The 13215-nt window shown below is 44.3% G+C and overlaps 1 protein-coding gene and 1 pseudogene across 2 annotated transcripts in view; both read left to right on the forward strand.

The window, feature by feature from the left end:
• Ino80c (INO80 complex subunit C) overlaps positions 1-13215 on the forward strand; it is a 39044-nt gene that overhangs the window by 934 nt on the left and 24895 nt on the right. The window lies entirely within an intron of this gene.
• Positions 9300-10068, forward strand: LOC125405850 (tubulin alpha-1B chain pseudogene; annotated as a pseudogene).

Genomic DNA, 13215 nt, shown 5'->3' on the forward strand with positions numbered 1-13215 from the left:
GGGATTACAGGCTTTCATGACCACACCCAGTTTTCTGTGGCCTTAGGGATTAGAGCCAAGGCACTGTGCATACAAATCAAACGATGCTTTTAGAAAAAGGGTCCAGCCTGTAGTCCAGGCTATTCTGGGAACTCGTAGCAATCTTCCTGTTTCAACCTCCCAAGAGCCAAGATTACAGGTGTGATCTACCGTGTCTAGCAATGACACTAGCTTGGCCTCAATCTTCCCACCACCCTTTCATTTTAGGGTTGTCTATCCAGGGGATGGTAGTTGCTGAGCCCGTGTGAGCCAGTAAGAAAACATCTGAACTCTTAGCAGCACAAGGGGCCAGGTGTGGCAGGACACATCTGTCATCTCAGCACTCGGGATGCTGAGCTGGCCAACTTTACATCAATTTGGTACAGGCTAGATTCATCTGAGAGGAGAGAGCCCCAGTTGAGAAAATGCCTCCACAAGACTGGACTGTAGACCCAGATAAAACAAAAGCCATCCTATCGAAGTTGGACAAGGCAAACCAACAGAAGGAAAAGAGCCCCAAGAGATGGTCCAAGAATCAGAGTCCCGCTTGCTCATACACGCAGGAGTTCCATAAAAGCACTAAGCTGAAATATATATGAAGTGGACCTGGTGCAGACTTGGGTAGGCCCTATGCCTGCTGCTTCAGTCTCTGTGAAGTCATATGAGCTTTGCTCAACTGATTTAGAGAATTGTGTTCTCTTGGTGTCTTCCACCCTCCTCTGGCTCTCATGTTCTTTCCACCTCCTCTTCTAAGGGGTTTCCTGAGCTCTGAGGGGAGGGATTTGATGGAGACGTTCCATTTAGAGCTGTGTGTTCCAAGGTCTCTCTGTGGATGTGATGTCTGACTTTGGGTCTCTGTATTTGTTCCCATCTGCTGCAGCAGGAAGCTTCTCTGATGACAAATAAAGCACTGATCTATGAGTATAGAGAAAGATTATCAGGAGTATTATGTTGCTCCTTTTTCTTTGTTTAGAGCAATAGTATTTGGTTTTACCCAAGATCTCTGTGCGCTCTAGTCTCTGGCTCTTGGTCACATAAACAATGTCAGGTATGGGTTCCATCTCATGGAGTGGGCCTTAAGTCAAACCAGACTTGGTTGGTACTCTCATAAGCTTGATGCCACCATTGCCCTAGCAGACAGGACAGCATTGTAGATAAAAAAAAAGGAAAAAAACTGTAGCTTTTGTGGCTGAGTCAGTGTTTATGTTCCACTTTTTGTAGCCTGCAGAGTACCTTTCTGTCCCAAAGATGCTAGAACATAGGGGTGAAGGCTCTGTGTAGGCACCAGCTCGACCTCTTCGTGTTCAATGAGTTGTGTAGGTGTTGTGTAGGTTGACAATGGGGTCTTGTTGTCAGACTGTGGAGAACAACCTATTATCTTAGCAACAGCCTAGGTTGTTTGGGAATTTTCATAAAACCACTTCAGCCAATGGATGTAATCCAGGCCTGGTACTGGAAGCTTCCTTAGGTGACAAGCGATGCACAGTTGAGACTCTATTTCCCTCACTCTTTGGAGCCTTCATTAGAATAGTCTTTATTTATTCTAGGACGTTCACACTACACTAGGTCTCCATACCACCCCTCAAATGCTCCTCAATTCTAGCTGTCTCTTCTTCATTCCCTCCCTCTACCCCATTTCCCCTCCCTGCCTGATCCTCTCCTTCCTGTCACCTCTGCCCTTGCCCCACTCCACCCATAAAGTCTATTCTACTTCCTCCTCCCAGGAGATCCATGGAATCCCACCCCCATCCCTTGTTATATACCTAACTTCTTTGGGTCTAGAGACTGTAGTGTGATTATCATTTATTTAATGGCTAATATCCACATAGAAGCAAATATGTTTAGACCCTGTTTATCTTTCTGAGTCCGGATTACCTCACTCGGGATGCTTTTTTGCTAGTTCCATCCATTTCCCTGCAAATTTTCATGATATCATTTTTTTTTTAACCAGTGAAGAATACCCTACTGTGGAAATATACCACATTTCCTTTCCCCATTTTCTTCTGCGACATCTAGGTTGTTTCCAGTTTCTGGCGGTTATGAATACAGCAGCAATGAGCATGGTTGGGCAAGTGTCCTTGTGTAAGGACGAAGCAGAGAAAACAGTTGTATAGCGTTTTCATGGTAACAGAGCAAAGAAAGTTATAAATCAAGTCGTTGAAAAAATGCATTAGTGGAAAAACCAGAGAGATGGGTTACTGCACAACGAGGGGATGGCAACTACAGGCCTTGGGTGCTCTCTGATGGCATTCTTAGCCCTTGCATTGGTGTGGGTAGGGTTTTGTGGAGTTAAGACATTCTGAAGGTTTTTCTCTGTTTCTCAGGATGTTAGGTCTGATGCAGCAGTGTGCAGGAATGGCTCTCTGTGGGGCTAAAGGTAGCCTGAGAGAAATGGTGATTAAACGCCTAGACTGGTAACATTCCAAAGTCTACACAGTCATTACAGCTTTAATCGGTCTCTGTGGCTTCTTTTTAGAAATCCTCATTTGTGAGGCTCCGCCCACCTCTCCCAGCTGGCTTCAGCTAGCCTAGCTGTGGAGTAAATTTATACCAGAATGCCTGCCCTCACCCTTCACAGGGAAAACAAAAAGAATTTTAAAATGTCCATGATTCTAAAATCCAACAGTAGTTTAAAAAACATTTTGCAACAGCATTACCAGCATCCGCTCCTTTCCGCTCATGGCATTTAGACTTCAACCAAGCCATGAATTTTTTATTACATTTTGTTTATTTATTTGGGTGGTACATGTGTGCTATGGTGCACATCTGGAGGTCAAGGACAACTTACAGAAGTCAGTTCTCTCCTGGAATCATGTGGGTCCCAGAGACTGAATTCAGGTCTTTGGGCTTGGCAGCAGAGACCTCTCCTCACTGGGCCATCGAAGTGGTCTCATGTTAACCAATTTTACTTAGAAAGTTTGGGACAGGACGTTAAATTTGGGTCATTATGGAAACTGCATTAAATAGGTGATGGATCTGAGATGTGCTTGAGTGAAATCTAAGGACCTGCGTGTCTTTCACCTGACTTGGCCGTGCTCCTTTGCTGAGAGAATATGTCAAGTTGTCTAAACCCCAGTGTGGCGTGACATTTCAACCTGCTATTGCTTCTGAATAAAGATTTCCCTACCTCAGAATCTTTTGGCAGGAAATCAATGGCATGCTCAAATTGGGAAAATTTGTGGAGAATTTAATGACTTAACAGTCTAGAAAGGTAGAGTCTGGGAGTCAAGAGACCACAGGAATAGTGCAACCACACACGGCCATTATGGGAACAAGGATGGAGAAGCCAACTGGAAAGAACCACGCCCTCCAAATCTTAGGCTGAGCTATGGTTTACTCAAAGGAACCTTTGTCCATGGGAAGCTGAGAGAATAAACACCCGGGCCTGTTCACCCACTCGGTAGACACAGGCCAGGAGAGGTTTTCAGTTGTCCATCTAGTCAACCATGTGTGTGTATGTGTGAGTGTTGTATGTGTGTGCATGCACGTGTGAATGTGTGTTTGTGTGTATATGAGTGTGCATGTGTGTGTGTGTGTGAGAGAGAGAGAGAGAGAGAGAGAACTGACTGAGGTTGCTGTCCTGCCCGGTTCCTGCAGTTGTTAAGTCCCGAAGAAATCATACAGAGGTCTACATTAATTATGCTCTGATTGGCCTAGTAGTTTAGGCTTCTTATTAACTCTTATAACTTATATTAGCCCATAATACTTGTCTCTGTTAGTTGTGTAGCTTTTTTGGCAAGGCAGTCACATCTTGCTTCCTCTGTGTCTGGCTTCCTCTGTGCTTGGGTGATGACTGCAGAATGAAACTTCCCTCTTCCCAGAATTCTTGTTGTCCAGCCTCTACTTCCTGCCTGGCTACTGGCCAATCAGCTTTTATTTAAAATATAAGTGACAGGGTACAGACCAGTGGTCCACAGCACTCTCAGCTTTTCTACTGATCATTATCCATAACAATTTGTAACCAACATTCTAAACAAAGGCAAATTCCCATAATCCATTTTTTTTTGGGAATGTGGGAATAGTTTTCCAGGATATTTCCTGCTGATTGGGGGTGCTGATAATCTTATGGGGACCTAAAGAAAATTTAGAATTATGATCAAGTCCTGACTGGAGTATCTTGTGAGTCTCGATCATTTCAGGCAGCAGTCTTTGTACTGTTCTGGATGTAGAACTCAGACATCTGGGCCATCTGTTCCTATTGGAGAATTCTCAGGGGGGGTCTACCTTAATCAAACATTATTTTTCTTAAGTCAGATGAATTCAAAGCTTTTCATTTCCTGTGGAAACAAAAGCAAAATCTCTTTTCTAAAGTAACGTATCTTTGGACTTCAATATTGAAGTCAAGGTATTTTCAAAATATCTATCTTGGATTAATTCAGCTGCATTTATAAACAAGTAGCTGTTGCTCCTTCCTCAGCATTCAAACAATTCAAAGAGAATATAATAGCATACAGTATTCAGATTCTCTGTGTGTTTTTCATCTTTTCGTGGCTTTATTTTAAACTCTATTTCTTTTATTTTTAATATTTGGCTCGTTTGAGACAGGATTTTTCTGTGTATCTTTGTCCTAGAACTCACTCTGTAGACCAGGCTGTCCTTGAACTCACAGAGATCTGCCTGCCTCTGTCTCCCAAGCATTGGGGTTAAAAGTGTGTGCCACCACACCCAACTACTGTCTTTATTTCTTTTAATAGCTTTATCTTTCTTTTTTTCTTTCTCAAGACTACATATTTTTTAAATACATTGTAAACCATTTAGAGGTTTTCTTCATCTTTGAATCTATCTTTACTGTATTTCTCTCTTATATTTCTCTTTTTCTGACCACATAAGTCTTTAATTTGCTAAGTAATATGGCTAGGATTAAAGCCATGGCTTTAACAACTGGATCCAGCCCATTCCTTAGCTTTTCTCTGAGAGTCTAGCCTCATGGCTGGAGCCATGTTTATTGCCACAACTCTATGGCGTTTCAAGGTTCCTGTCACCACCAAAAAGTATGTAGTCAGCTTTTCAACAGCACCATTTAAGTCTTTTGTGGCAGGACCTCTTAAAAGAGCTGCAAAGTTTTGCGGCTAAAGCTGAGTCAGGAAGCCTCTCTTAAATGAGAGCACTTGCCTCTAGCAAGCAGAGCCCACCTGAGAAAGTGCTGCTATCAAGAAGCCATGCTTAACTCTATTCTTTTCAATCTAGAATAATTTCCCAAGCTCTCTCAGGCTTTTAAGTGGATTTGGTCAGCCCCACGTTGGCATGCCATTCTGTTGACTGAGGTTTCTGCTCTGCCCACTTCCTGCAGTCATTAGGTCCCAAAGAAATCACACAGAGGTCTACATCAATTATGCTCTTTTTAGCCTAGTATCTCAGGCTTCTTATTAACTCTTATACCTTATATTAGCCCATAATACTTGTCTGTATTAACCACGAGGCTTGGTACCTTTTTCGGCGAGGTGGTCACATCTTGTTTCCTCTGTGTCTGGCTTCCTTTGTGTCTAGGTGATGACTGCAGACTGAAACTTCCCTCTTCCCAGAATTCTCATTGTCCCGCCTCTACTTCCTGCCTGGCTACTGGCCAATCAGTGTTTATTTAAAATACAAGCAACAGGGTACAGACCATTGTCCCACAGCAAATGTGTATGTGTGTGTGTAGGGAAGAGAAAGATCATCACAGGGGATGAGTGTGTTCTCATTTTCAATAAGCACATCAGACAGCTGAGTCCACAATCTCTCAGATACCAGAGGAATACTTAGCCAAAGACATAAAAGATGTACAATTGGACTTTTAAGACTGGAAGGCTTTTTTTTATCTATTAACAGGAGCAAAACTATAATCACCTAAAAAGCCGTTATCACAGAGTGAGTCAATTCTCATGTGACGTGTGTGTGTGTGTGTGAGAGAGAGAGAGAGAGAGAGAGACAGAGACAGAGACAGAGAGAGACAGAGAGAGAGATCTGAGGCCTTCTTACACCCAGGATCAGAGGTTCTAAAGCTCTTGCATTTGTGATGAACTTGGACTAGCAGCTGACCTCCAGAGATTTTGTAAAACTGGAAAACTGTGGACACAAGCTGAGTTAGGTACAGGGCTGTGACAGATGCAGAGAGAGACTCAGGATACACTCCCAGATGAATAAGGATTTAGAAAATGTAGAAGTGGAAAAAGAGGAGATAATGTTGAGTTAATGGGTATTGATGGTAAAAAGTGTGTGCATGTGCACACACACACATGCACATAGACACATAGACACACAGACACACACACATCGACACACAGACACACACAGAGACACACACACAGACACACAAACACAGAGGCACATTTTCAGACAAGGTCTCTCTGTGTAGCCCCGGCTATCCTGAACTCATAGAGATCCTCCTGTCTCCCAAGTGTTGGGACTAAAGCTGTGCATCACCATGCCAAGCGTGAGCATATATTTGTAACAATAGATTGGTATTTAAGCATGGTTAATTCCACTTAGGCAGCATTCACTTGCATGGGTGTGTGCGTGTGTGCGTAATGGACCCTGGTAGGAAACAGTGAGGCCTGGGCATAGAACAGCAGGGCAGGTGGCAGGGAGGAGTAGGGGGATCAAACATATGTACAGAGTAAGTATGTTAGTGTCATGGAAAAGTGAAACATGTTCTCTCTATCTCACAGTAGAATGTAAAAAATGTTTCAGATGTTAGGAGATTGTAGGAAGTTGAATGTGACGTGTTCCAGGCTTATGTACTTGAGCATCAGGTCCACAGTTGATTTGGAAGGTTAATAAACCTTTAGGGGGGTAAGGGAGCTAGAGGAAGTGGGTCAGTGGTGGATGGGCCTTGGGCCTTATAGCCTGGCCCCACTTCCTGCTCTCTCAGGCTTGTTAATCTGTGGGGGTGTAAGCAAGCAAGCCTGGGCTACTGTTGGAGTAGTTGCTGCTGCTTCTGCCCTGCCAAGTGTACTCCCTACCAGGATGGGCAAAATACTCCTCCTGCTTCCCTTAAGCTGCTCACATCAGAAGAGATGTAACTGATACAGTCACATGCTCTTTGTTTTCATTTTGTTGATAGAAAGCGAAGTTATGTTTAACAGAAGCACAGATTTGATATACAACACATGCAGTAAGCCAGGAGCGGGGGCACACGCCTTCAGTTTCAGCACTCAGAGGCAGAGGGAAGCAGATAGCTGAGTTTGAGGCCAGCCTGGTTTACAAGTGAGTTCCAGGACAGCCAGAGTTACATAGAACTTGTCTCAACAAAACAAAACAAAAAAACTAAACAAAACGCGTGTGAGAACGTTGTATGTGGGAAACCATCTTCCTAGTATTTGCTTTCTAGGGGAACAGTTGTAAAATGATCAAACTTGTGAAATTAGAACTCTCATACACAAGCTGTAACGATCAGCTATGAAGCCATCCACCTCCCATCAGATACTCTTAAGTATAAGGTGAATAGTTTACAGCCTAGTTAGAAAGATAGACAGAAGCCAGCAATAAAAGCACAAGAAAGACGGAACAAAAGGCGCTGTCGTTCTGGCTGCCAGGGCGTCAGGAGGTCAGAGAGATCTGTGCCTGCTGCCAGGTTCTTGGGGCAGTTGAGAGGGCACCAACTGGGTTAAGAAGGAGGCAGAGAATCTGAAGCGTGCACATGAAGGAGTCTCATATTCGTAGGGTAGATGGTAGTTGGGCAGAAAAGAGGTGAGACTCAGCCACCATGGGGGCATCAGATGGCAAATAAATAAATAATAAAATTAAAAAAAAATCCTCAGGCAATTTAAACAGAACTCATTCATGTCAGAAGCCATTGGTTTCTGAAATATTTAGGTCAACAGTGACAGAAGCCCTTTCTGAATCACCCCACAAGTCACAACTAGAGCACCGTTCAGATGCCAACTCCACTCTTCCCATGAGCTGGTGGGGACAATTAAAGTCAATGACACTGTCTACTGTTGGTTAGGGTGTTTACGTTCGCAATGGCAATTGGAATCACTGACGTTTACTGGATTCCTCATATTAATTATTTTAAATACTAGCCCTCACATAGTCACAATTGGCTTCAGTAGTGAACACAGCCAAACACACTTAGAAGAAATAATATGCAAACTTTTACAGGAAACTGAAGAGGAAGAACCAACTTGTGATTCAGCCTGTGAGATTGGTGTTACCTAATCTGAACCCACCAAAGACACGACAGGAAAAGACATTTCAGTTCAGTGTTTCTCACGGATATAGATGCAAATTTTTAAAATAAACGTGTAGTAAGTAAATCAAATCCAATATTGAAAGGGTAAGAGAAATTTTAACATAGGAATTCAAGGTTAGTTTAACTTTTGGAGGGAGAGGACATCTAATTTGTCATTAAAAAATATTTTTTAAATATGCTTTGGTATGGTGGTACATGCCAGCTCTTGGGAGGTAGAGGGAGGCAGAGTTCAGTGAATTTGAGGCCAATCTGGTCTACATAGTAAGCTACAAGACAGTCAGAGCTACAGAGTGAGACTTTGTCTCAAAAAAACAAGACAAACCAGAAAACATTTTTTATGTATATACAAGTGTGTGTGTGGGTACATACATGTGAATACAGGTACCTGCAGAGGCCGGAAGAGGGCCAGAGTGTCTGGAGTTACAGACAGCTGTAGCCATCTGACATGGACCTGAGCCCGGGTCCTCTACAAGAGCAGTATGTGTTCTTAACCACCGAGCCACCTCTCCAGCCAGTATTTTGTCACAATAATGGTCTAAAAAACGACAAGCTATGTGATGTCTTTACTAGATGCAGAAAAAGCAAACATTTGGTGAAATCCAACCTTCACTCCTGAATAAAAACCCTTAGTAAACTCACACTGGGCCAGATGCCCGAGATGTGGCCCAGTGTCTGTGAGGCAGTAGCAGGACTAAGCCACAGAACCTGCTGGGTATGACGTCAGCTTGAGCTGTGCCCCTTCTCTCTGGTAGGGCAAAGGGGGTCAAAGGTGGAGAGTGGGTTACTGGAGAGGGACAGGACACCTGAGAGCCCTGGGTGGGGTGTTAGCAAGCCCCTTCCTTGGACAAAAAGTGTCAATTTTACAGCGTCTTGCATCATCTAAGAGACAAACATCAGCACATTAGGTTAGCTGAGGTTAGCTGACCCACCCTAAACGTGAGCAGCACTATTTCATGAGCAAGGGGGTCCTGGACTAAATAAGACGGAGTAAGTGAGCAGAGCACTCCCAGCCCTCTCTGCTGCCTGACTGCAGGTACAGTGACCAGCTGCCTCATGTGCCTGCAGCCGTGATGGAGCATGGAGCATGTCGTGATGCACCTTGGTGCATCCTGGTTGTGCCTTCATGGTGAACAGTGTGGCTGTCTGTAACATCTGTTGTAGAAACCTTGACTCTGAGCATGACCTACATTAACCTTAACTACCCTAACCTTAACTGCTTTTAGCTAGATTGTGTCTTCCATCACCGCTATCCTCAGATTAGAAGGAGCCCTGAATGTAGATCAAAGTGACTCAGTTCCAGACGAACCTGGTCCTCTATCCTGACATTCGCTTCCCTCCGGCCGCATAAGCCCCTGTCATCTCTGCTGAGAAAGCCTACCATGAATGGATTTCTGTAGCAGAGATCACCAATGCCTGCTTTGAGCCAGACAACTAGAGATGAGATGTTACCTGCACCGTGGTAAATACATGGCTTCCTATCTGTTGTACCATGGTGATGTGGTTCCTAAAGATATCAGTGCTGCCATTGCCGTGATCAAGACCAAGTGCAGTTTCCAATTTGTGGACTGGTGCCCCACTGGCTTCAAGGTTGGCATTAATTGCCAGTCTTCCATTGTGGTACCTGGTGGAGACCTGGCCAAGGCCCAGAGAGCTGTGTGCATGATGAACAATACCACAGCCATTGCTGAAGCCTGGACCACAAGTTTGATCTGATGGATGCCAAGTGTGTCTTTGTGCACTGGTATGTGGGTGAGGGCATGGAGTAGCGGGAGTTCTCTGAGCCCTCTGAGGACATGGTTGCCCTAGAGAAGGATGATGAGGAGATTGGTATGGATTCTTTTGAAGGAGAGTGTGAGGAAGAAAGAGAGGAATACTAAGCCATTCTTTCAGTCCCTGGATCACATCAAACTCCCAGAACTTCAGATTCAATATTAGGTGACAGGCATTGACACTTGTAATTGTGTTTTCTTTATTCTGTGATCATGTCTTCTCCATGTGTAGGTTTTTTCTATGATGTCTCAGAGTAAAAGCTTTAAGAAAAATAAATAGACAAAGAGGTTTCAAGGGTAAGCCAGTGGCCACAGTAGCTCTCCAGGATGTGATGGGGGCCCAGGGCTCCTATACAGGTCACATTCTTTGCACACAATCCCCTGTTCTCAATTGCATTGACTGCTTGCTTGCCCTGGAGCAGGGTGGAGGAGGTAGGTGAGAAGGAGTCACTTTCTAGAGAAAGCACCACACAGTGAGGAGGGAAGGATGGAGTAGAGACAGCATGTGGCTGTTAAGCAGTCTTTCCACCGCTGGCCCCCATGAGGAAGACCCCAGCTATGCAAAAGTTAGATGTTTTTATAAAGCAGAACTGCTTTGGGATAATAGTCTTGTACCCTGTCACTTATATTATTTTTAATAAAACGCTGATTGGCCGGTAGCCAGGCGGGAAGTATAGGCAGGGCAACCAGACAGGAAGTAGAGGCAGGACAACAAGAATTCTGGGAGGAGGGAAGTTTTAGTCTGCAGTCGTGACCCAGATGCAGAGGATACATGATGTGACTGCCTCGCTGAAAAAGGTACCAAGCCACGTGGCTAACACCGACAAGAATTATGGGCTAATATAAGTTATAAGAATTAATAAGAAACCTGAGATACTAGACCAATCAGTTTATGATTAATGTAGACCTCTGTGTGATTTCTTTAGGACGTAACGATTGCAGGAACCAGGCAGGACAGAAATCTCAGTCAACACAGAACATTATCAACACCTTAAAAGCGTATTTTCATTGTGAATCCAGTCACTAAAGCCTGCCATACCCCAAAATTGCCTAGAGGCATCTGAAGGAGGCATTTTCTCAGTTCAGGTTCCTCTACCCAGATGACTGACCAGTGTCAAATTAATGCACAAAGAAAATCTAACCAGGACACTTTTGGTGTATGCCACCACCACCACATCAAACTTTACTCAGGCAAAGATTCGTGGATGGCTGACAGAGGTGTGGTCTGCTTGTCTGAGCCTGAAGGAGCTGGTGTTTGTCACCAAGTCAGTGAGTGCGGTGGTTTGAATAAGAATGGCCCCCATGGGCTTGTGGGTTTGAATTCTTGATGGCCAGGGAGTGACACTATTTGAAAGGATTAGGAGGTGTGGCCTTTTTGGAGAAAGTCACTGAGGGTGGGCTTTGAGGTTTCAGAGAGCCCATTCCAAACTCAGAGTCCCTCTCTTGCTGCTGCCTGCAGATCCAGATTAGAACTCTCAGCTACTTCTCCAGCACCCTGTCTATGTGGGTGCCAATGTGCTCCCCACCTTGATAACAATGGACTGAACCTCTGAAACTATAAACAAGCCCCGGATAAATGCCTTCCTTTACAAGAGTTGCTGTGGTTGTGGAGTCTTTTCACAGCAACAGACTCTGACTAAGCCTGTGTGACAGACAGCTCGCCCATGGTGATTCTAACAACACACCTCTGTCACTGGCTCCACTGGACTCTGCCCATGCTGTCAGCTCTGCTTTGCTGCCTGGAGCAAAATAACTACCATTCTGAGGCCAAGGATTTCTCGCCCAGTTCCCTCTTATTTCCCACCCACCTATCATAAACAATTCAGCTGACCAGTATCCTGGTACCACTTCAGTCCCTGCGCTGGAGGCGGTGCCTGGAAGGCGCATGTGCAACATGGTCAGCGCAACATGAGCTGGTCCTGGGATGTATTCAACAAGACACCAGAGTGCACGCCACAGGAAGCTTTTCTTCATGAAAGGTACATGGTGAGCCAGTACTTATGGTGAAAGTGGTTGAGACACAAGGGCTTTATGGTCCAGAACAACTGTGTGCTTCACTACATAGCATATAGCCTCTTGCTTGCAAGGGGCATTTGCTTGGTAAAAATAGTCATTCAAAAGTTCAGTAGAAAAGTCTCAGTCATGTGGAAAAACTGGAACTCTCATTTTCAGCTGGCGTCAAGGTAGGCGGACACAATTGTTTATCTTAACTCTTAGATAAGAGTTAAACCATACTCTACTACCTCAAAATGCCATAGTCCAACATGAATGTGTACCTACATTCATTTAAAGTCACATATCTTCATGTTAAAATAAAACATGGATAGACAGTGTCCAGAGCACTTTCTTTGAAAGTGTGCTGGCTAAATAATTGTATTTAAGGCTTAACTTTTTTTAGTTCTCTCTCTTTTTCTTTCTGTGTGTGTGTGTGTGAGCGTGCGTGCATGTGTGTCTCTGTGTGTGTGTGTGTGTATGTGTGCATGCATGCATGTGTATGTATGTGTGTGTTAGTGCTGAGATTAAGCCTAGAGCCTTGTACATGCTAGGCTAGTGCTCTACTACTAAATACCCCAGTCTTACTCAAAGCACTTTGAAAAGACCCTAAATGTCCTGTAGAACAGACGCCCTGCAGAACACCGTCACCATAGAACTGCACAGCGTGACAGTGAAGGATCGCCCCATCCCATGAAAGGAATCTCACAAGAGCAGAGGGACACATGAGAAGACATGCAATGTGTGCATGACTGCACAGTCATGAAGTTCCCGATTGTTACTGAGCTAGAACTGGGACGGTGATGTCTTGAGGTATGGTAGCTTTTAGTGATTGGATTAACAATGGGAATAATACATTTTAAGGTGCTGGTAATTTCTGCAGTTTTGAAACCTAAAGATTTTTTTAAAAGGACTGGTATCCTCGGGAAACAAGAGACCCTAAGATCAAGATCTCAGCACAAAGGAGATTTGCCCAGATGGACAAAGGGCAGGGAATAAGAGACAAAGACGGGAGAAAGGACAGGGAGAAGGAGAAAGGAAGAAGGGAGATGGGGAAGGGACATTTGCTCTGGCAGGATGAAAGGCTGCCTCTGGACAGAGAGGAGACAGATGTGGCACATAGGAAAATGACAGTTTATAAAGGACAAAGGGGAGACCCAGAGTTAGGATGAGCTGTTTAATTTTGATTGGACAGGTTAATTAGGGTAGAAAAAGGGGACTTTTGATTGTTAGAATTCAATACTTTGGTAGCTTGACCTTGGT

Source organism: Myodes glareolus, chromosome 13 (genome assembly GCF_982192425.1).
Source record: "Myodes glareolus chromosome 13, mMyoGla1.1, whole genome shotgun sequence".
In the NCBI taxonomy this organism is placed as follows: domain Eukaryota; kingdom Metazoa; phylum Chordata; class Mammalia; order Rodentia; family Cricetidae; genus Myodes; species Myodes glareolus.